This window comes from Tamandua tetradactyla, chromosome 1 (genome assembly GCF_023851605.1).
Source record: "Tamandua tetradactyla isolate mTamTet1 chromosome 1, mTamTet1.pri, whole genome shotgun sequence".
Lineage (NCBI taxonomy): Eukaryota > Metazoa > Chordata > Mammalia > Pilosa > Myrmecophagidae > Tamandua > Tamandua tetradactyla.
In genome coordinates this window covers 150148299-150174447 of record NC_135327.1, presented here as the reverse complement: position 1 = coordinate 150174447, position 26149 = coordinate 150148299, and the positions used below count along the sequence as shown (strand labels likewise).

At 35.4% G+C, this 26149-nt stretch overlaps 1 protein-coding gene across 16 annotated transcripts in view; it reads left to right on the top strand.

Moving 5' to 3' along the window:
* The window catches only part of IMMP2L (inner mitochondrial membrane peptidase subunit 2), a 980891-nt gene that overhangs the window by 638121 nt on the left and 316621 nt on the right, over positions 1-26149 (top strand). The window lies entirely within an intron of this gene.

Below are 26149 nucleotides of genomic sequence, written 5' to 3'. Positions count from 1 at the left end.
AAACAAAACTTAAGCTAGAGGCCCAGAAAAAGCTGAACTGAAGGTCAAAGAACAGATAGACAACAAACTCATCTAGCAAGAAAACCCTAGGTAAGATAAGTGAAAGCAATCTCCAGAATAAACTAATTAAGGTAAATAAATGTCCAGATGCCAGCAAAAAATAACAATTCAAACCAGGATAATTGAAGATATGGCCCAGTCAAAGGAACAAACCAATAGTTCAAATGAGATACAGGAGCTGAAACAACTAATTCTGAATATACGAACAGATGGAAAACGTCATCAAAAACCAAATCAATGAATTGAGGGAGGACATAAAGAAGGGAAGGAATGAACATGAAGAAATGGAAAGTCTGAAAAAACAAATCACAGAACTTATAGGAATGAAAGATATAGTAGAAGAGATAAAAAAAAAAAACAATGGAAACCTACATTGGTAGATTTCAAGAGACAGAGGTTAGAATCAGTGAACTGGAGGATGGAACATCTGAAATCCAAAAAGAAACAGAAACTATAGGGAAAAGAATGGAAAAATTTGAGCAGGGGCTCAGGGAATGGAATGATAATATGAAGCACACAAATATATGTGTCGTGGGAGTCCCAGAAGGAGAAGAGAAGGGAAAAGAAGGAGAAAAACTAATGGAAGAAATTATCACTGAAAATTTCCCAACTCTTATGAAAGACCTAAAATTACAGGTCCAAGAAGTGCAACGCACCCCAAAGAGAATAGATCCAAATAGACGATCTCCAAGACACTTACTAGTCAGAATGTCAGAGGTCAAAGAGAAAGAGAGGATCTTGAAAGCATCAAGAGAAAAGCAATCCATCACATACAAGGGAAACCCAATAAGAGTATGTGTAGATTTCTCAGCAGAAACCATGGAAGCAAGAAGACAGTGGGATGATATATTTAAATTACTAAAAGAGAAAAACTGCCAACCAAGACTTCTATATCCAGCAAAATTGTCCTCCAAAAATGAGGGAGAAATTAAAACATTTTCAGACAAAAAGTCACTGAGAGAATTTGTGACCAAGAGACCAGCTCTGCAAGAAATACTAAAGGGAGCACTAGAGTCAGATACGAAAAGATAGAAGGGAGAGGTGTGGAGAAGAGTGTGGAAAGAAGGAAAATTAGATATGATATATAAAATACAAAAGGCAAAATGGTAGAGGAAAGTACTACCCAAACAGTAATAACACTAAATGTTAATGAACTGAACTCCCCAATCAAAAGACATAGACTGGCAGAATGGATTAAAAAACAGGATCCTTCTGTATGCTGTCTACAGGAAACACATCTTAGACCCAAAGATAGACATAGGTTGAAAGTGAAAGGTTGGGAAAAGATAATTTCATGCAACTAACAACTGGAAAAGAGCAGGAGTAGCTATACTAATATCCAACAAATTAGACTTCAAATGTAAAACAGTTAAAAGAGACAAAGAAAGATACTATCTACTAATAAAAGGAACAATTCAACAAGAAGACATAACAATCATAAATATTTATGCACCGAACCAAAACGCCCCAAAATACATGAGGCAAACACTGCAAATACTGAAAAGGGAAATATACAATATCTACCATAATAGTTGGAGACTTCAATTCCCCATTCTCATCAATGGACAGAACATCTAGACAGAGGATCAATAAAGAAACAGAGAATTTGAATATTACAATAAATGAGCTAGACTTAACAGACATTTATAGGACATTACACCCCACAACAGCAGGATACACCTTTTTCTCAAGTGCTCATGGATCATTCTCAAAGATAGACCATATGCTGGGTCACAAAGCAAGTCTCAACAAATTTAAAAAGATTGAAATCATGCACAGCACTTTCTCAGATCATAAAGGAATGAAGTTGGAAATCAATAATAGGCAGAGTGCCAGAAAATTCACAAATACGTGGAGGCTCAACAACACACTCTTAAACAACCAGTGGGTCAAGGAAGAAATTACAAGAGAAATCAGTAATTATCTTGAGGCGAAAAAAATGAAAAGAAGCATATCAAAACTTATGGGACACAGCAAAAGCAGTGCTAAGAGGGAAATTTATTGCCCTAAATGCCTATATCAGAAAAGAAGAAAGGGCAAAAATTCGGGAATTAACTGTCCACTTGGAAGAACTGGAGAAAGAACAGCAAACTAACCCCAAAGCAAGTAAAAGGAAAGAAATAACAAAGATTAGAGCAGAAATAAATGAAATTGAGAACATGAAAACAATAGAGAAAATCAATAAGACCAGAAGTTGGTTCTATGAGAAAATCAATAAGATGGGCCGTTAGCAAGATTGACAAAAAGAAGAAGAGAGAGGACACAAATAAATAAGATCAGAAATGGAAGAGGAGACATAACCACTGACCTCACAGAAATAAAGGAGTTAATAACAGGATACTATGAACAACTTTATGCTAATAAATACAACAATTTAGATGAAATGGACAAGTTCCTAGAAAGGCATGAACAACCAACTTTGACTCAAGAAGAAATAGATGACCTCAACAAACCAATCACAAGTAAAGAAATTGAATCAGTCATTCAAAAGCTTCCCCCCAAAAAAGTCCAGGACCAGATGGCTTCACGTGTGAATTCTACCAAACATTCCAGAAAGAATTAGTACCAACCCTGCTCAAACTCGTCAAAAAAATTGAAGTGGAGGGAAAGCTCCCTAATTCATTCTATGAAGCCAACATTACCCTCATACCAAAACCAGGCAAAGATATTACAAAAAAAGAAAACTACAGACCAATCTCTCTAATGAATATGGATGCAAAAGTCCTCAACAAAATTCTAGCAAATCGAATCCAGCAACACATTAAAAGAATTATACATCATGACCAAGTAGAATTCATCCCAGGTATGCAAGGATGGTTCAACATAAGAAAATCAATTAATATAATACACCATATCAACAAATCAAAGCAGAAAAATCACATGATCATCTCAATTGATGCAGAGAAGGCATTTGACAAGATTCAACATCCTTTCTTGCTGAAAACATTTCAAAGGATAGAAATACAAGGGAACTTCCTTAAAATGATAAAGGGAATATATGAAAAACCCACAGCTAACATCATCCTCAATGGGGAAAAATTGAAAACTTTCCCCCTAAGATCAGGAACAAGACAAGGATGTCCATTATCACCACTATTATTCAACATTGTGTTGGTGGTTCTAGCCAGAGCAATTAGACAAGTAAAAGAAATACAAGACATCAAAATTGGAAAGGAAGAAGTAAAACTCTCACTGTTTGCAGATGATATGATACTATACATCGAAAACCCTGAAAAATCCACAGCAAAACTACTAGAGCTAATGAACGAGTACAGCAAAATGGCAGGTTACAAGATCAACATTCAAAAATCTGTAGTGTTTCTATACACTAGCAATGAACCAGCTGAGGGGAAAATCAAGAAACGAATTCCATTTACAATTGCAACTAAAAGAATAAAATACTTAGGAATAAATTTAACTAAAGAGACAAAAGACCTAGACAAAGAAAACTACAAAAAACTGTTAAAAGAAATCACGGAAGACCTAAATAGATGCAAGGACATACCATGTTCATGGATTGGAAGACTAAATATAGTTAAGATGTCAATTCTACCTAAATTGATTTACAGATTCAACGCAATACCAATCAAAATCCCAACAACTTATTTTTCAGAAATAGAAAAACCAATAAGCAAATTTATCTGGAAGGGCAGGGTGCCCCGAATTGCTAAAAGTATCTTGAGGAAAAAAAAAGAAGCTGGAGGTCTCACACTGCCTGGCTTTAAGGCATATTATGGAGCCACAGTGGTCAACACAGCATGGTACTGGCATAAAAATAGATATATTGACCAATGGAATAGAATAGAGTGCTCAGATATAGAGCCTCTCATCTATGGACATTTGATCTTTGATAAGGCAGTCAAGCCAACTCATTTGGGACAGACGTCTCTTCAATAAATATTGCCTAGAGAACTGGATATCTATATGCAAAAGAATGAAAGAGGACCCGTATCTCACACCCTATACAAAAGTTAACTCAAAATGGATCAAAGATATAAACATTAGGTCTAAGACCATAAAACAGTTAAAGGAAAATGTAGGGAGATATCTTATGTATCTTATAATTGGAGGCGGTTTTATGGACCTTACACCTAAAGCAAGAGCACTGAAGAAATAAATAAATAAATGGGAGCTCCTCAAAATTAAACACTTTTGTGCATCAAAGAACTTCATCAAGAAAGTTAAAAGACAGCCTACCAATGGGAGACAATACTTGGAAATGACATATCAGATAAAGGTCTAGTATCCAGAATTTATAAAGAGATTGTTCAACTCAACAACAAAAAGACAGCCAATCCAATTACAAAATGGGAAAAAGGCTTGAACAGACAGCTCTCAGAAGAGGAAATACAAATGATCAAAAGGCACATGAAGAGATGTTCAACGTCCCTGGCCATTAGAGAAATGCAAATCAAAACCACAATGAGATATCATCTCACACCCACCAGAATGGCCATTATCAACAAAACAGAAAATGACAAGTGCTGGAGAGGATGTGGAGAAAGAGGCACACTTATCCACTGTTGGTGGAAATGCCAAATGGTGCAACCACTGTGGAAGGCAGTTTGGCGGTTCCTCAAACAGCTGAATATAGAATTGTCGTATGACCCAGCAATACCATTGCTAGGTATCTACTCAGAGAACATAAGGGCAAAGACACAAACGGACATTTGCACACCAATGTTTATAGCAGCATTATTTACAATTGCAAAGAGATGGAAACAGCCAAAATGTCCATCAACAGATGAGTGGCTAAACAAACTGTGGTATATACATATGATGGAATATTATGCAGTTCTTAGACAGAATAAGCTTATGAAGTATGTAACAACATGGATGGACCTAGAGAACATTATGCTGAGTGAGTCTAGCCAAAAACTAAAGGACAAATACTGTATGGTCTCACTGATATGAACCGACATTAGTGAATAAACTTGGAATATGTCATTGGTAACGGAGACCATCAGGACATTCAAATAGGGTAAGCTAGTGGGTAATTGGAACTGAAGGGATACAGACTGTGCAACAGGACTGGATACAAAAACTCAGAAATGGACAACACAGTACTACCTAGCTGTAATGTAATTATGTTAAAACACTGAATGAAGCTGCATGTGAGAATGATAGAGGGAGGAGGGCTGGGGGCATAAATGAAATCAGAAAGAAAGATAGATGTTGAAGATCGAGATGGTATAATCTAGGAATGCCTAGAGTGTAAATAGTGAAATGTACAATGTACAAATTTTACAAATGTTTTGGCATGAGGAAAAACAAAGGAATGTCATTACTGCAGGGTGCTGAAAATAGATGATAATTAATACTTTAAAATGTCACCTTATGTGTGAGACTAAAGCAAAACACGTTTATTTGTTACAAAATTTAGATTTTGACTAGAGCATTTCCCAATATAACTCATGTAGATAGTTTGATTGAATGTCATAAGTACTTGGAATCTCAGGTAACACATGAGATTTTGTTGGTTTGTCCGGAGTGATCTCCCGATGAATCCCAGAATGATTTGAGCAGTGACTGGAAAAGTATTTACAAGCCCCCTTTGGGGAATGGTGAGAGTGGGGAGAAATTCAACTTCCCCAAGTTGAATTCTTGATATTCTCACAAGCAGTGTGGACAACCAATGCTATAGGCTGAGCCCCCAGTCTTGGGGTTTGTTCACATGAAACTTAACCCCACAAAGGATAGGTCAAGTCTACTTAAAATTTAGGCCTAAGAGTCACCCCCAAGAGAGCCTCTTTTGTTGCTCAGATGTGGCCTCTCTCTCCAACCAGTATCATGAGCAGTCTCACCACCCTCCCTCTCTCTGTGTGGGACATGACTCCCAGGGGTGTAGACCTTCCTGGCAACATGGGACAAAGATCCTGGAATGAGCTGAGACTCAGCGTCAAAGGACTGAGAAAACCCTAGAATGAGCTGAGAATTAACATCAAGGGATTGAGAGAAACTTCTCAACCAAAAGGGGGAAGAGTAAAATGAGACAAAGTGTCAATGGCTGAGAGATTCCAAACAGAGTCGAGAGGTTATCCTGGAGGTTATTCTTACGCATTAAGTAGATATCACCTTGTTGTTCAAGATGTAGTGGAGAGGTTGGAGGAAATTGCCTGAAAATGTAGTGCTGTGTTCCAGTAGCCATGTTTCTTGATGATGATTGAACAATGATAAAGCTTTCACAGTGAGACTCTGAATGTGAAAACCTTATGTCTGATGCTCCTTTTAGCTACTGTATCAACAGAAGAGTAGAATATATGGAATAAAAATAAATAATAGGGGGAACAAATGTTAAATAAATTCAGTTTGAAATAGTGGTAAATGAAAGCGAGGGGTATGGGGTATGGTACGTATAGTTTTTTTTTTCCTCTATTATCATTTTATTTCTTTTTCTGTTGTCTTTTTATTTATTTTTTTAAATCGATGCAAATGTACTAAGAAATGATGAATATGCAACTATGTGATGATATTAAGAATTACTGATTGTATATGTAGAATGGAATGATATTTAAATATTTTGTTTGTTAATTTTTTTTAATTAACAAAAAAAGGTAAAAAAAACTTTTGTTTTGATTGTATATATATGACCTTGGCAATTAGGCTTTTTGGCTTCCTTCAAGTTTGGGGTCAATAAATTTGATTACTCTACTTTCTTTCAACAATTAGTTATTTTTTCTCCATATAGAATAACTGCCAATATTTTCTGTTTATTGGCAGAACCCCTCAATTTATTTATATATTGTTATAAAAATTATGTTGAATTTATTGGATGTTTTTGTTTCAAGAAGGGATTATTTGTTGATAATTGCACAAATAAATAGAATAAAAATTTATACATGTATAATGTTTAATGATGATCAGTATAATTTTTAAAAAGGCGCAAATTGAGCGCTAGGATCAGTTTTGAGATTATAGTTAATGGCATTTAATCTGTGGTTTTCTGTTTGATGGTGTTTTAGTTTGCTAATGCTACCAGAATGCCATATCCCAGAAATGGAATGGCTTTTATAAAGGGGATTTCTTAAGTTACAAGTTTATAGTTCTGAGGCCTTAAAAATGTCCAAACTAAGGCATCCAGAGAAAGATACCTTGACTCTGAAGAAAGGCCAATACTGTTCTTACTCCTGGTTCCATTGCCTTTAGCTTCTCATTTCAGTGACTTAATCTCTAAGTGCCTATTGGTCCTGACTTAGCTGCTCTGGGGAAAAACTCCAGGTTTCATCTCTTGGCTTAGCATCTTGGATTTCATCTCTTAGTTTGGCATCTCATGAAAAGGCAGATGGCTTTGTCTTCTGTCAAGCTTCTGTTGGTTCTCTCAGTTCCTGGTATCTTCTGGGGCTTCTGTATTTCCTGACATCTGTGTCTACGTTTTCCCCATTGGCATCTCAAGCATCTCCAAATGTTTGCATCTGCAGCTGTGTATGCATCTATATCAGTTCTGGAGCAACTCCAAAATATTTCACCTTTTAAAGGACTCCAGTAAACTAAATAAGCCCCAGCTTGAGTGGTTGGAATCACATCTCCATTGAATCAAAAGGTCACACCCTTGATTTGAGTGTGTCACATCTCTGTGGAGATAATCTATTCAAAAGGTCATACCCACATTTGAGTGGGTCAGTCTTCATTGGAACAAGTGAATCAAACGTTTCCACCCAGAACAATAGGTCTGTCCCCACAAGATTGGATTAAGAAAAGAACATGGCTTTTCTGGTGTGCATAACAGTTTCAGACTAGCATTGGGGATTGAGGGGTCATGGTTAATAATTCTATAATGTTTTTTCAAATTGAATGAAAGAATTTTGTGATGTAAAGGAAATTTGCAACCCAACATTTGTTCAAGAGACTTAGAATTGAAAAGCTCCTACCTATAAAAGACCTTTATTTACCTGATAAAGGTGACACTGTATTACTTAATATATGATAATAAAGGAAAACTTGTTATAAGAAAAAAATAAATGTGTGATTGGTATGCATTGCTCTTATCTTTTCAAATATACATTAGTTCTCACAAAATATATTTGTACAGTCACAGTGGAATCTTTTTAGGCAGTTCATGGACCCCGTTGTGACGGCTCCTTCATGATGCCCAGACAATTTGCTTCATTTCTGACCTAGTAGGACCACCTCTAGGGATCAGAGAATAGTAGGCATCAGAGACCATTCTTCATGCCTATTCAGACCCAGGATTCTCTACTGAGACTGCCCACCGAGGTGCAAATTTTGATGTTCTGTATATCTTCCTCTCCTAATATGAGCACTTATGCAGTAAAGACTCAACTAAAGTGACTTGACTTTGAGTAACTAGTGGTCTAGCCAGGGTCAAAACATTACACTAAATAGGGAGTAATGAGTCAATGGCTTCTTCATGGAGGTGAGTACTTAGATATCTGACCTGAGTCAGTATTATATCTTTGCCTCAGATGGCACAGCAGGGTCTAGCTCTTGGATGATGGTAGCTCAAATGTATCTGTATTATTTTTGAAGCCATGAGAAATACACAGGGCAAATTGCTGGGTTGCTTTAACTTTTCTAGTAGAACCTGAAATCAGATGCAGATGCTAATAAATAGGCACTGTTACTACATAACAAACCCTTACTAGAACATTAAAAAAATGGTCTTTGAAAAGATCTCATGATGTATATTTCACCTTAAATGTCCTGCTCTCAGTTTTTAAATTAATCTCTCTATATTTAGCTTCTCATTCCTTTTTCCAAGAAATAGGAGAACGAAGGTTAAGAGAAGGAAATTATTATTCCAAACACTGACTACAGTTGTCTCAAGTCTCCAGGCTGAGAAAGTGGCAGGTGTTGTCTTTGTGTAGTGGCTGTCTCCATGGAGCAAATATGAGGAAGGCAGCCGGAAAAGTGGAAGAGGACCAGATGCAGGGAAAGAGGTTCCACTCCCATTGCAAGAGCGCGAATGACTAGAAAAGGTTTCTACTTAGCAAGATTGAAGTAGAAGGAACGGACATTTTTCCTCGTAAATACAGCACTCAGTCATAGAAATGTAATTGAATTAGTGTTCTGATGATACATTTTTCAGACTTCACAATCTTATAAAAGAGTCTTTCTACTACCCAAACATCATGACATGCTTCAATCTATTTAAATTAGAAATACTAGGTTTTTTTTTCTTTAAGTAGTAAGTTAGTGTTAACCACTTAAGACAACCCTCAAATTTTATTTTAAACAATTTGTCATGCCCTAATAGTGTAGCTATAATTGTTTATTTTGTCAGGGCCAGCCATGCTAGAAAATTTAGCACTGTTTTCCTAAATGCTGTATAGAACATGGCCAATTGGTTTGACTTGCCAAATATAGACCTAACTGTAGGCAAGAATTGTTAATTAACCACATAATTTTAACAGTGTGACTGCTGCCAAACTCAATAATTCAATTCTCTCAAAGCCCTAATTTGGGTTAGTTTCTCATTGACCATTAGCATTGATGTAATTAACCAGATAATAACAAATCCTTCACTTTTAATTTGTGTTAGTCCTACCTGGAAGTTGTCATTCTTTTGGGAATTAAGAATTTAAAAAACTTCTCATGATCATTAATTTTTTAAAAAGGCAGTTTGCAAAAAATACATATGTATATGTGTTTATATATTTTAAATGTATATATAGAGTTAGAAAAATGAAAAAAGATACCGAAATGTTACTATGAGTTATTTCTGGATAATGGTATCAAGGGTGATTTTTAGAGAAAATAAAAAAATAAATAGCAAGAAAACAAACATACTGGGAATGAATGCATATAATATGTAGTGATAGAGAGCACAGAACATTCTCTCCCAGTGGAATTTGTACATAATGTGTGGGTTCATTTGGCAATTCACACTGTACATATATTATGGAAAAGTTGTATAAAATCACATGAAGGGCAAGAAGAACATCTTACTGGATCAGCTATTTGGTCCAGCGAATTTTTCCCTCTGATAGGAATATTGACTATTGGCATTTAAACCCCTTAATTACTTCTGTGGCCCTGTTCATTAATTAGTATAAATTTCTATTAGGAATTATCTTTTAAAATTGTATTTATATATCACATTATTTTTTTAAAGTCACACAAATTTTAAAACAAAACATTTTGGATTTAACAAAACTGTGAATATTTTCTTTTTTTTTTAAAGAGGGCTTTGTGTTTTTGATACACACCCTGAAAAGATTTATCAAAGAATATTGGAGATCAAAGTGTCAGAAAATTAACTGGAGGGTTAATACAGTGACTTTGTATTAATCAGTGCTATCCAAACTGGGATTAAAACTGTCTTCTTTCTCACATAGGATTAGGGAAAGATTAGGGTAGATAATAATCTTATTTTAAGTAAGATTTATTCAGTTAAGCAATTAATAGTTTGATCTGTTTATCTCTCATATCAAAATTTATTTTAAATAAAGTCTTTTAGAAAGAATGAAAAAAATTTTAGACTGTCATCATTAATAATTTCCAAAATTTCTCTTTGTTATTACTTATACATTTCTTTGTAATGACTTTTTTTTATTGAAACCCTATTGCAACTAATGATGGTCTCCATAAGAAATTATAATGTATTGTTCTGAATACTAGATGGAAAATCTCACACATATAGTCCTTTTCTCAGTTCTAACAAACTAATATGTGCTCTTTAGAAAGTAATTATTTATCTATAGTATACATTTCATACTGTAAAATATGTGACATCATTTCACTCTTTTAAAAAATATCAGAATTAAGTCAAAGTTTTTAAGGTACTCAGAATAAAAACCTAGAAAATATATTAAATGGCATAATTCATTATCCTAGAAATAAACATTAAAACCTCACATTGAATATGAGACTAAAGAGCGACTAAATGCCTGTCATTTGTTGACTTTCTAATAGCCTATTCTGAAGGTCTCTTGGGCCTTTAACTTCTCCATTTGTGCTTACATTCAAGGATGTTCTATGAACTATTTATTGTATTTCCTGGGCAGTTTTAATAAGATATTACTGTTTTGTACTTTGTTACCTAGTTTTTAAGTGAGAAATCATGAATTAAAATATACAAGAGACAGAACAACTGGATTCCCTTTTTTTTTTTTTTTTGCATGGTCAGGTACCAGAAATCAAATCCAGGTGTCCGGCATGGCAGGCGAGAACTCTGCCTGCTGAGCCATGGTGGCCTGCCCTCCCTTTCCTTTTCATGCAAAATTCATTGATTAAACTGAATTGCCCAGTAAGAATGCATTTAGTTACATATTTAATAGCTCATGATGCAAAGATGTCAACAAATTATTAGGTCTAAAAATGGCTTAAACTGCATGTACCTTCTTGGATTAAAAAAGTCTAATCAAGAAAACCCTAAAAAGTAATGAAAAAAAGAGGAAAGGAAAGGAAAAGAAAAGAAAGGTGGGAAGGAGAAAGGGGAGTGTTTTAGTTTGCTAAATGCTGCCGGAATGTAACATGCTAGAAATGGAATGGCTTTTAAAAAGGGAATTTATTAAGTAACAAGTTTATAGTTCTCAGGCCATAAAAATGTCCGAACTAAGGCATCCAGAAAAAGATACCTTGGCTCAAGAAAGGCCAATGTCTGTCATATAGGAAAGTACATGGCTGGCATCTGCTGGTCCTTGTTCCAAGTTCTGTTGCTTCCAGCTTCTGATGCCAGTGGTTTCTTCTCTAAGCATCTGTGGGCCTTCACTTAGCTCCTCCAAAACACACCTCTAGATTCTGGTTTGCTTAGCATCTCATGGGAAGGCACATGATGACATCTGCTGGGCTCTGTATCTCCTAATGTCCATGTCTTTAGACATGTCTGCTCTCTGTCAGTGCTCCAAACATTTCCAAATGTCTGCACATCTGTCAGCTTTGAAGCAACTGTGTTTTTTTCCAAAATGTTTCCCTTTTTAAATGACTCCAGTAAACTAATCAAGACCCACCTTGAATGGGCAAATTCACATCTCCATTTAACCAAAAGGCCAGACCCACAGGTGAGTGGGTCATCTCCATGGAAACAATGTAATCAAGGGTTATACACCATACCATATTGAATCAGGATTAAAGGACATGGCTTTTCTGGGGTACACAACACTTTCAAACTAGCACATTCCGCCCTCTGGACCCTAAAAAGACATGTACTTTTCATATACAAAATATATTCATCCCATTACAATATCACAAAGAGATTAAAAAAAAAAACAGTTAGCATTTATTTGGAAATAGAGTCAAGCATTTTACTTGATGATAGAATTGCTATTTGGATGTGATAGGTCACATCACAGACCTCACAGAACACTATTTGTGTTTTTTATAGTGATTTTTATAGTGAGATGTTTAATTTGTGGTTTTAGTTTCATTAATTGTAGCTTCTTTCCTACTTAAAGTAGGAATTGGACCCAAGAAGCTCTCCATTATAACATATCTCATTTTGAGGCTCATTCTGTGCAAAACAGGTGCTCCAGAGCTTAGGTTCAGTAGATCATTTGACCTCTACAGCAACATTTGGGAATTGGCAGTCAGTAGTCATCATTCCTTCATACTCATGAAAAAACACGAGCTAAGAAAGCTGAATGGCTTGTTCAGAGTGATACAGCTAGCATTCGGGTGTGAACCCTGAAAGTACCATGTGCACATAGATTTGTAATAAAGTGTGTAGTAAAACAATCCTGGGGACCTGATTGTCATTCAGCAAAGATTTGCTGGATGAATTAATGACTGTAAGAAGTAAATTTTTCTGTATCTAAGTCCCATATTCATCTTTTTACATCAAAGTTGCTCTATCTTGTGCCAACTCTTAGTGAGGTTTTTAGTTTGTTTTTTTTAGAGAAGTTGTGGGTTTACAGAACAATCGTGTGTAAAATACAGGATTCCCCATATATACACCCCACCACCAATACCTTGCATTTGTAGAACATTTATTACAGTTGATGATAGCACATTTTTATAATTTTAATTTATCATTTAACTTATACTGTGTAATGTAGTTCCAGGTCTTTTTTGAAAAAAAACTTTTATTCTGTTAGCATATATACAATCTAACATTTCCTCTTTTAATCCTTTTCATATACATATTCCAGTGCTGTTAATTGCATTTACAATGTTATTCTACCATCAACATCCATTACCAAAATATTTCCATCATTCCAAGTAGGAACTCTGTTGAATGAAGATTTTATATTCTAAAAAATCCCTGGAAAATGGGATATCGCTCTTTTTTGTAGTTGAATTATGCTAGTTGCAGATTCAATTACAGGTTGAAATTATATATGGAGTTATAAGAATGTTGCTGTTTTTCCTACAGAATTTTTTTTCCTACTAGATTAGAATTGTGTATCTTTAAAGAAATCTTATCCATTTTTTTTAATGCTGAAGCAAGTATTATTTGTCTCATTCATCTTGGAAATCAATATGGCTTATATCATCATTGAACTTATGGGGAGTTATTCAATATGCTGGATTTCATGGAATCTTCATGTGAGGGTTCCCAGTTTTACTTATCAAAAGTGGACAAAGGGTGGGCCGCGGTGGCTCAGCGGGCAAAGTGCTTGCCTGCCATGCCGGAGGACCTCGGTTCGATTCCCGGCCCCAGCCCATGTAAAAAACAAACAAACAAACAAAATACAATAAAACAAGAAAACGTTTAAAGATGTTTCCTTTCCTTCCTTCTATCCTTCCTTCCTTCTCTCTGTCTTTCCTTCCCTTCCTCCCTCTCTCTTTAAAAAAAAAAAAAAAAAAAAAAAAAAAAAAAAGTGGACAAAGACCACTTGCATTAGAATAACCTAACTTCTTGTAATGCAGATTCCAGATTCCCAGGGTCCAATCCCAGACTTTACATTTAAAATTGCAGAACCACTGTCTACAGATGAAGTCTCAGTTGTCATTTTCATGACTGATTACTAGTCATTGTTTCATGAATATCCAAATTGATTTATCAATATATTGGTACCTATCATAGCAATATGATATAATATAATATAGCAGTATATTGTCATATTTCTTGTGATCATCATTATCAAATACGTATTACTTTTTTTAGTGCACTTACCAATTAGGTACTGAATATAATGAGAAGGTTAAGACAAGTCATTCCTTTCATGTTATATTTTGGTCCATTTGTGAAGACAAGAATAATATAGATATAGATAAGCAAATAGGAAGTAAATTATGTAAACATATATAAGTAAATAGGTACAGAGTGTCAGAGCTAAAGGAATTCAAGAGATGTAAGACTCTTGATGAACTCTAGACTCTCTTTTTGGCTTTGTGGTTAGTTTTTCACATTTAGTCCTTCAACAGTATCAGTTCTACTATACCTAGACATTGTAGAAGTTACTTTTTACATTTACTTTGAAGTTTTTCACCTGTTCTTATTTAGTGTTTCAGGATTTAAGTATGAGTCTATTGTACTCATAATCTGACTCGAAGTATACAGGTAAATACTTAAAAGCCAGTGCACTAGTAATGTGCATACCTTCCTTTTATCCTGTAAGCATTCTACTTTTCTGGTCCATAAGATTTCTAAAGAAACAAGTATTTCACTCTGACTGCGACAGTACAACCCAGTTCTAGTTGTACTAGCAGTGCTAGTGGGTCTCTCGACCCATGTCAAGGAAACAGCTTAGGACCAAAGCTGCCATTCAGAATCAAAGAGCCTCTCTTGGAAGATGATATGTTATTTTAGCTGACCACAGCATAAGACACCTAGGAGCTCTGGTCCTGAAAATTAGCTCTGTGGACCAAGATGGTTTATTAGTTGGCAGTTAGGAAATTCTGTGTGCATTCTGCAAAGCTTAAGGTTAAAGTGATAAAGCAATTGAGCCTTTTAACACTTAAACAAAGGTGGAGGTGAAACGAAATAGCCATTCAAAACAGCAAATAATTAATTGAGTCTCTCTGTTAACAGGCAGGAGGTCAAGTACACATAGCCACAGCAATGATACAGTCTGCATCCTAAAAAGCTGAGTCTTTGACTTGAAAGTGATTAGATTGGATCATTGGGAACTAATTAAAATGAGATTATAATTTAGAAGGGTAGTGATATAGTTTGAAAGATACTATAACAGATTCAAATATGACCATTTACCTTACTTTTTTGTCTTCTCATTAATTCCACAGACTTCAAACTTTGAGTTCCATTTCCTTGTCTTTTATTTTACTAAGTCATGCTATATAGTTCTATAACTAATATTTTATACCAGGATATTGATTATATGATTTGATCAATATAACTATTAGCAGATTTTATGTATTAAAACTTAAGAAAAAAGAAATGTGGTTTTTCCTGAAATATTTCAATTAGCTACCTCTTCATCATAGGACTCATGTGGATATTTTACTTAAATATTTACAGCCTGGAATTATAAGGATTTAGGGAACCATGATTGTAACACAAAATGAATATGTTAAAAAAAAAAGACCTGAAAGCAAACTTACATGTATGTAGTTGACGGATGATAACTGAGGAGGACGAATGCCCAAAATATACAGGGGCTGGTATTGAAGAAATTCTTTTGGAAGAAGAATTGGAAAATACCCGGAACATTCTTGGAATGGGCTATAAAGAATTAAAGGGAGGCTTTGAGTGCCAGTGAACAGCCTGGAGGGATGGCATTGTGCTGGAAAAAGCAAGGCAAACAGATGGCAGCAGCAAGAAAGAACTGATAAAGGGTGGGAGAGACGCGGTATGCATCAGCAAGGCTTTGAGACTCTACATTTTAAAATGAAGCTGAATCAGAGGATTTTTGTGAGAAGTATTTGCTTGATTTGGTTATATCTTTTCCAGAAGGGCATTTTATTTTAGGGAATAGGGCTAGATAATTTAAGTTTTAAACAGAATTTTATAATGTTATTTAAATCAAAATGTCTGTTCATGTGGTCAACCCAAAACATGGATGCCATAGCCTATAAACCCACCCTAATGTGGATTACACCCCTGAAGATATATTTTGTACTGGAGATCTTTTTTCTTTAACTGATGCCTGTGTTCATATGTCTTGGCAAACACCCATGCTACAGTGAAATGAAATTCATAAGTTCCTTCCATTCTGATGAAGAATGGTAGATGGTGAGCATATATTTTGGAGAAACCGCTCTTGATTAAATCAAAGTTTCTGTTATATATTTAAGCCCTAGGCATGTAAAACCAGTTAGAGCTTGTTTTCCCTAGTTCTCTTTGGCCTTGTTTAACTCCATTGTGGGGGTATTTGAGAATTATGGATGATTCTCATACCTGTGTCTGAAAGAGATTCATTCAGCCTCAGCTGTGGGAACCATATGGTAACCAAGCCCCCCTGTGAATTTCATCCACTGTGAAGTGGGGATTTGCTCCCATTTTGACACAATAATCTCCTATTACTCTCTCGGTTTTGAGGAAAGCTGTTGTTCATGTTTGAGCTATGGAGTGTTTTCGAGTCTGTAAAATGTATAGCTCAAGAACAGCATCAACATGACAGCTGTAGAGATTACAGTCCATTTTGTGTGTACACAGAATTAAAGGACTAATGCTCAGAAAAGCAGGCAAGCCTTCTCACATTAATCAGTGTCTTTAAATCTGGAGCCAAAGTGGCTTCCTGTAGGAACAACATATGTGGACAGATGTAAGTTTCTATTTTAAGTGGGTATCCAATTATTTGGCATACAATTTTACAGGCTGGAAAAACAAGTGGCTACAATATGTGTATACTAATGCATGATAGAGAGAAGTAAATCTGAAAAACTATAGTATCAACATGCTCAGTATCTTATAAAAGACATACCTGAACACATTTTATGGTTACTGCTGACTGAACTGTCAACTAAAAATAGCAGGACAGAATCTTTATCCTTGGGAAAGGATACATCACAGGTTCAAATGGGATTGTGATTTTTGGAAAGGGCCTCCTTTGACGTTCTATATGTGAAACACTTGCAAGGAGGGATATGATCTCTGAATTTTGTTACAAAGTATAAAACCGAAACAAGAGAAACAACAATCTCAGTATTACAAGTAACAACAGCATGGTAACCAAAATTTCTCTGTTTCTTTCTCTATTTGTTAAATCATTAGAACCCAACTTTAGCAACTCCATCGTCTTCTGCCTTCAATCTAGTCATCAGTGTGTCTGTTCTCTTTTTGGTGAATCCATGGCCCATGCTCTTTTCTAACTCACAGAGCAGGCAGTGTTCTCTCCATTCACTGCGCTGTTCCTTTCTGCCCTGGTTTACTCTAATAAGGTAACTTCTATTAATCCTTGGAAATGTTTCCTTTTATTGTGGCCAAGATTCCCTTACAATTGCAATTCTTTTTAAACTCTCACCTAAATTTTTGCTATGGTCAACTTGCTTCCTTTCGCCAAAAGACATTTATTCTCGGCTAATTACAGAGCCCTTTCTAAAGTAAGCCCTTCTCTCTACCTTAACAGACACCACACTCTCCCCTTCTCTGGAGCTCCAAGTAATCCAGCCATCGCAGAAAGAAGAACGAAATGTCAGAAGACCTATAAACAAACACCTACCATTATGAATAGGAGTTAGACATTTAACTCAGAATCCATATTTAGTTTAAAGCATTGATAAACTATCATAGTGACAATTCATTTGCAGTATAAGTAGCAGAAAATTAATTGTATAGTAAAATTTTCTGAAAACTAATGAGAGCTATATAAGTAGCTGTCAAAGCTGAGCAAGTAAATGATAATACTGTTTTCAGAAGTGACTGGTTGCAATTGATTTAGTAAAACCCCAAGCCTCATTTTGTCTTCTTTCTGAAGACAGTTCACTAATACTATTCAGTATACTATTGGGGACACAAAATTGACATTTTCAAGGGAGCAAATTATGTATAGTTATCGGACTACAATAACTGAGAACTCTTCCACAAAACAATATTTTTAAAGTTAGTAAGTTTCATAGGGTTAGAACAGAAATGCTCTGGGATGCTTCATATCCTACTTATACTCTAACCTCCATGGTGTCAGTATTCTCCAGGATAGTGAGCATTTTAGACAAATTAGCATAGTTTCAATGATTATGATAATGCAGGGTCTCATCTCTCCCCACCTACACACCCAACTCCATTTCAGTAGGGAACTATGGCTCTAGCCCTGCAATATAGACATTAATAATGTATGTCACTGTGGTCACTAGGGAGTATTTTAATCCACAGATATATGCAATGGAATAAAGAAAATAGGATGGGTACAAATTCTCAGGCCATAAAAATAAGATATACGAATGTTTACAAAAAAGTATTTATTTTGCCTTTACTGAATTTAAGTTTCCTATTACAAGCCAAGATTTATTCCTTTCAATTTTGGGTAAGCATAAAGGTTTTCTGAGGCAACGTAAGGCAAATTAAGTCTGTTCATGGTTTTCCATCTAATCAGAGGAGCATTGAAGCCCTGAGGAGCTTATAGTGTGACAGCATCCAAGGAAGGACATCTGAACCTCAGTCGGCATCTTGACATGCTGGCACCCCTTGAGGGGTATATTGCCTGTCTGGTGACCCCTTTCACCATGCTGGAAGCCCTTGAAATGTCCCCATTCCTGTCTTACTCTTTACTAGCTATTGCCTGGCTCTGAAAACTTTTGTAGGGTAAACCTAGACATGGGACAGAAGTGTTGGAGGTTAGCGTATCAGTTTTTATCTCACGTTTTAATTTTACCACTGAAGGTACATTGAAGGAACTTCATCCATCTTGTTTAGAGTGCATAGCTCTGATTGGCACTTTTGAATTTAACAGCATAATTCTATCCCAGCCATCAGTTGGGCAGAATTAGGCAGTCTCCAGAGGCCTAATGCACCATAGATAAAATAAAACCTTCTTATTTATAAAGGTAAAGAAATTCATTATGGGTGAAAAAGTGGATGGTGGTTAAATGCTGGCTCCAGACAAAATGGTCAAACCTGTTTTGTTCTTACTCTCCTCGCTTCTCCCAAGATGCTCCTTGCTGTTAATTTGGCATGTCACACCCCACAATATAACCAAGATTGTAGCAAACCAGTGAGCAAGCAGTGTTAGCAACAAGCTGAGCCTTGTGCCAACCTTCGAATACCATTCTCCAGCTGATGCAGAAATTACCCACATCTTGCATGGGCCTCAGCTTCAATAGCCTGACTTCAGCTCTTACATATTAGTATTGGGGTCTGCCTTCTCTTTGATATTGATGAAATGCATATTAGTTCAGTATAGAAAATACAGTAGGTTGCACCTTTAGGCTGCTTTGTGATATGAATGGTCTTTTAAGATCTGCTAAAAATATATCGTGTTGTTTCCTAATATGATTGAAGCTAAAGGTCAAATGCTGATTAATTTAACTGCAATGTTAGAGTTATAAGGCTAGATTGATGGTTTTAATTCCTAGAAAGACCAGGCATTTTGTTCTATTCCATGGCTTTAAATGCTACCCTGTTGTAAAGATATACTCAGTGAGATAGTGTGGTACAGGGGCAAAAACCCATATTTACCACAGGAAAAATAACTCAGACACTTCTGAGTGCATATGTTACTAAAAATGAGAGTAGCAATACTTCTGTATGAAGATCTTCACGTTATGGAAGTCCATAGTAAGAGAATAGTATTTATATGAAATATTCATCTCTTAACATTTCTTCATAAATGCTCAACTTGAAGCATATTCAATGTGTGAAGACACAAATTTATAAATTAATAAATAAGGGAATGTTCTTTGCATGACCAAGTTTCTTTATAAGTCAAAGGAGTTTCTTTAGATAGCATATAGTACATAGTACATAGTATATAGACTATGATGTATATTCATTTACATATATTCCATTGTAGATAGGTATAATTGTAATTATGTTCAATATCTGAAGATTGCACTGTTTTATGTTTTGAGATGGTTGAATTAATAAACATTGTTGGAAATAAACTCATTGCTATGATTATAGTAAACTCCTTAAGTTTTTCATGGTTAAGAGAAGACATTTGTTTCAGACTCAGAAATACTCAATTACTTAACTGTTTCAGATATTTTTTAATTACAGAAGTTAGTGCCATAATATGTGTTGAATTGATTTTCAATAATCAAGGTTGATTTCCTAGTAATACCAGTTGTCACTATTTGTTTATTAAATTTCTTCTATCATGGTTAGTGAAAATGAAGCAAGTTTTAAATGAAACCAAGAAAAATATTTATTAGTAAGCAACATTTAATTTTTCAAAGTTCATGCTTTCATAGTACCATTTCCAGTACTATTAAAGTACATCTACTTCTAATAGGAGTTGTAGATGATAAATCTGAAACATAAACTTGTCATTCCTGCTGCCAAATTCTTAGATCACTAGAAACCTGGTTGGAAGTTGTCTGGTACCCTGAAATATTCTCCTGTGGCTTGCTGCTCAGTAGCTTGATTCAAGCAGTGTGTGCTTGCAGAGAATGGCAGCAGTAGCTAAACTGCCATAATACTGAGTGCCCTTATTCACTCAATCCCCACCCCACGAAATGAGCCTGCCTCTAAGCATTGTTCCTAATGCTCTGAAAGTTTACTCTCTTCTCATGGAGGTTTTATGTACAAATAACCCTTTGTCCCAGCCTGGTGTTGCCTTTCCCAGGATCTCCCCTTACCTGAAGAACCTGTTTCCTTTCTGGAAAATAAGATGCTATAGAAGGTGAATTTGAATGACTTGGCTTCCTGCCACTGCATCCATAAGTCACTTCCTAATAATAAGGCCGTTGGATTGGAGCATTTTCTGAGATACCAGGACGAAAGCATCTATTAGGGATTGAGTATCCATGTATCATTTTCTGAAAGTACACCTGAAGCCATAAATTCCAAACCTTTGAGGATCGCAAGAATGAATCTAAAGAGCACAAAAGCCTGCAGTTTCTTTTACTTAAGTTTAAAAGATTATATGATATAAAGGAAAGTCAGCAAGGAGGAAAATATATTTGAAATATGGGCCTAAGTGAAAAGTATTGGGAGCACCGATTAATAAAGCTGTTTCGAATTTTAAAAATGAATCATTCCAAATGGGGCTGAGTGCCCAAAGTTCTCATTACTGACAGTGAAGCAAGTGTACAGAATAAAACAATGAAAATTACTCATTTTAATCTTGATTTTGCAGATAATACCCATTTAATTTTCAACTGACCTGTGACTTTTCAACATGAATATCATTATATTTATTTTCAACAACTTTAGTTAATTATGCAATAAAACTTAACCAAACCTGAAAAATGCTTTTCTTGCCCTCCAATACAACAGAATCTGAAAATCCATTTATTAGAGGATTATAAAAACCCTATCTATATAAGTCTAAAAAAAAAGTACCGTAACAATTTCCTTGAGTTCAAATAATGATCTCTTTTATGAATTTATTTTAGGAAGAATTGACTCTAAAATTTACTACATATCAATTATGGGCTAGGCCTCCCTGCTCGTGCTTTTATACATTGTCTCTTGCTGTATGACACTAGAGGTGGAAGAAATCTTTAAGTCTAGAGGTCCCCAAACTCAAGTGGCCTTAGCACAAGGCATTTGTGAAGCAAGCTGGTGGAACTACAGCAACTCTTAGTAGCCATAAGAGCTGCTGCTTGTCTCCAATGGACTCTTGTTGAGCAAGTATGGCCCAGTGTTGCCAAATCTTCCTGTTTTTCTCAAGAACAGAAAATTAGAATTTTATGTGATCTCTCTTCTTTTCTTAGTCATCCCAAGGTTTTTTGTTTTTGTTTGTTTTGTATTTTATTTTATTTTTAATTATGCATGGGCAAAAACACTTCTACAAGCTAGATTTGACTGCCAGACTTCTGGTTTCAGGACTTCAGATCTGACCTTACCTCTCTGAAAATGAGACCCAGATTGATGAAGTCACTTGCCCAGAGTTGACAGCTCTCTCATAGCAGAGGTGAAACAATTAACACAAGATCCGTTTTCACAATACCACCGTCCATGCACTGGCAGGACATCACAAGGGTGACCTGCCACATGTTTACCAACTGGAGGCACCTAGGCATGGAAAATGGGTGAGACTCAAAGTAGCAAGAAAAAAAGACTAGATACACTCTTTCAAGTTCCGTCTCTGAAAACCATGTCAAACCCAGGCAACATTTTCCATAACTTAGAAAAATGCTACAGGGAGGCTGTCATTTGTTATGATTTTTAATAACTGTGTTGTATGTAATTCTTGTTTTGATGGTTAAAACAGAAAAATTTGCATTTTTTAAAATTATGAAGATGTAAAGTTATGTGATTTGATACACAACCATTCTTGAAAACCCGCAAAAATAACCTGTCTAATATAAGGCATCCCCAGAACCTTAGCTCTTATTTTCATCTCATTTACTTCAATGAGGAGTTAAAATTTAGAACTCACTAGGATATATGCAATTTAATTAGTGTCTAATAAACAATAGTGCTTTTGAGGAATCGATTCTTACATTAGACTGCAGTGAAGATGACTTCTAATCCTGAGTTTAATTTGGTGATCATCTGTACCAATCCTGAACCGTGTGAATATAAATATCTTCACTATCTGCAGGTAGAGGTTTTATAATTTTAGTGTAAATGGGAGATGAGGGAGAGTGCCTAGACACAGGATGAAGGTGTATGTGTGACATCAGGATAGGGGCCAAGCTCAGAAACAGAGAGGGTGGGACACAAGCTGATCTCCTCACTGCTACAAAACACTGGGACATCCTCTTGGAGATCTCAGGGTACCTCCCCAGTGGGTTGAAATGATGACTCTCTGCAAACAGCAAAGAATATGAAATCAGTTATAGGGATTATGAGGCCTACAGCATAGCTCTGTTTGGCCTGTCAGAGGGGAAAATTTTCTATCAAGATAGGAAGGGAAATTGAAGAACATTGGTCTCATAATGGAAATCCTAACATGATTAAGCTAGACCCTGTGCACTATCCTACAACCATTTTGATTAGAGACTTATGGTGCCAAAACAAACACATTCATTGAGACATCTTTGGCATAGAGATGATTCTATCTCCTCATCAAAGATGGTGGAGCAGTCTTATCTAATAAAACCATGAGCGTAAAACAGAATGTTTAAAATCCAGGTCCTGGAATAAATATTATAAAACATTACTATGAAAACGCTGAAATTCCAAATTTAAATGTAAATTTTAGTGTTTACTAGGCAGCATACATTGTATTCCTAAAGTAAGGCATAATCCTTCACTTGTTATTCTTCACACTTTCTAGGATATAGGCGAGTGGCCAAGAAAATTAAAACAAAGGGAAGTTCAATAATTTGTACAGCGTAAATCTATAGTAACTTTCGTACCAATTCTATTTATATCAAAGTAATGTATTCAATAGACTAATGATTAAAATATAGATATAGATTTTGAGCAGTGGGGGGATTAATGTTAGTAATAGCTTTTTTCCACTTTGAATTATTTGATTAAATCCATGAGTTTAATATTACATCGAAATTTATAGATATATTTGAAGTAGTAATGCTTAAGACTTTAATTATATAGATAGTTCACTTAGCATATTCTAGTTTGCCTCATGATCTTATAGATTATTTTAAAACAAAATACAAGTATCTCAAAACTGAAAGATTGTAGGCATAAGATACTGTTTTAAGTTGATAGGGGTTGTGTTTCACATCATTTCATTAATGTTAATCCCACCTCAGTATTAGGTAGAGGAGCTTGGCAGTTGGCTCAGACCTCACTCCTATCTTAAAGCATTTCTTCTCAGGTAATGTCATGTGGCACAAACAGTCCCAGTGGGCTTCCCTGTAACTTGGACCAGAAATCCAGACATGAAAGCATTTAACACACACAGGACTTTTTTTTTTCCTTTTGGTTTATATCCTTCCTGGTCCTTTCCTAGTACAATTGCAAACACATTCCTTTTTTTCTGTAATTACAGATACAAAATCATGGTACACATAATATTTTCTAACATGCACTTTCAAGCCTTATATTCTGATGACATTTCTGTATCATTAAATATTCTTCTATATCATCATTTTTAATGAGTTGGAAAACATTTCACTATTTGGATGGAGTATAATTTATTAAAGCAAAGCCTATTGTTGAATTTTTCTCTCTTTTTAAAAAGATAATACCCTACCTAAAATAGCACTGCCAGGTTGCTGTCATCACTCTATATCCCCTTTCCTAATTCATTTTTCTTCATAGCACTTTTCAATCATGACATTGCGTCCGTGTAGCTAAAATTTTGTATACATCTATAATCCTACAAGTATAATTATGTTATATTGTACTAAGAAAATATAAAATCTTGAGACTGTCTTAGAAAAGGCATGTTACACGCCTACATACTATAAATAGAATGCCCAACTCCCTAAATCATCGCTATCAATGTTTAAATATTATTATTATTATCATTATTATATTCACCATTACAATAGGGGGGTGGTATCCCATTGTTTTAATATACAATTATTTGGTGACCACTGAGTTTCAACATTGTTTTATACATTTGTAATCATCTAGCCAGAGGGACTTGGGGTGGGCATTTTCTAAAGGCCTCTAAGTAGCCCTTCACAGAAGACAAGGACTCCATCAGAATGTTCCCAGAATCCTCAATCTAGCTGTACGTGAATAAAGGAGAGGTCAGCTCGAGGAAGAGAAGAGGTCACTAAAAAATGCTAATCAAATTTCCTTTTAAAACAAATAGTATTAATAGTTCATATAGTGAAAAACTATGAAACTGATACAACTGGTTTAGATTATTTCATTTTATATTCATGTTCTATTATAAATATAAACCTTAATGAAGCAGTACATTTCCTTTGATGGAATGTTACATTTTGAATATAAAAAATCTTTTCAGTTTTTGAGCATGTAAGCATTCACTTAACTATTGAAATGTAGTATAACTTGAATTTAAAATATTTTGATCTATCCATGATTTTCAAATATATATTAAATGATCACATATGACATATGAGATGTTTGTTGAAATGGATCTGTTAAATTTAAAGCCTTAAAATATTGTCAGCTATTTGACCAATTTAGGATTGAATTATCTATTGCTGTGTAACAAATTACCCTGAAATTTAGCAGCTTAAAATAACAAGCCCTTATTATCCCACTCATATTCTGAAGGTGAAGAATCCAGAAGCAGCTTAGCTAGATGGTGGCTCAGGGTTTCTCAAGGGATTGTGCTTTGGTTTGCTAAAGCTGTCAGAATGCAATATACCAGAAAAGGGATGGCTTTTAACAAAGGAATTTATTAAGTTGCAAGTTTACAGTTCTAAATCTATGAAAATGTCTAAACTAAGGCATCTAGGGAAAGACACCTTGACTCAAGAAAAGCCAGTGGGTCCAGAACACCTCTGTCACCTCTGGCATCTGGTGGTCCTTTGGCTTCTTGTTACAAACAGGTTCCCTGGGGGCATATTCTTTCTTCATCTCCAAGTGTCTGGGTCTTGTGTTGGCAGTTTCCAAAATGGTTCCCTCTTCAAGGACTCCAGTAAGTGATCCAACTTGAATGGGTGGAAACACATCTCCATGGAAATCGCCTAATCAAAAGGTCCCACCCACAATTGGGTGGATCACAGCTCCATGGAAACAACTTAATCAAAAAGGTCCCACCCAACAATATTGAATCAGGATTAAAGAACATGGCTTTTCTTGGGTACACAATAGTTTCAAACTGGCACAGTTTGCTTTAAGCTCTCAGACAGAGCTGCAGTCTTGTCTTAGGGGGCTGTAGAAACTGCTTTTAAGCTCACTCATGTGGCTCTTTGTGACATAGCTTCCCCCAAAGCCAGTGATCAGTGAAATAGAGTATGTGTATGTGTGAGAGTGACAGTGAGAGAGAAACAGAGAGAATGTACCCAAGGTGCAAGTGGAAGTCTTTTTATAACCTCCTCTCAAAAATGATATACCTTCACTTCTATCATACTCTGTTGACCTCACAGACCAAAATGTGTCTGCATTTAGTTTATCAGAACGTATCAATTTCTTTTAACTGTCAATAGCCCTGTTTTAACATGCTGTATTATATAATCTTTGAATGGTATATGTAAATGTAACTTGAAATAATTGTCTTATTTTTAATTTTAAAAAAACTTCATCTTTAGTGTTTTCTTGAGGATTTAATTCAGTATCACTCTATATTTTAAGTGAAAATAAGAAAATTAAATGTTACCACTTTAAATAATTGTCTAATCATGTTCT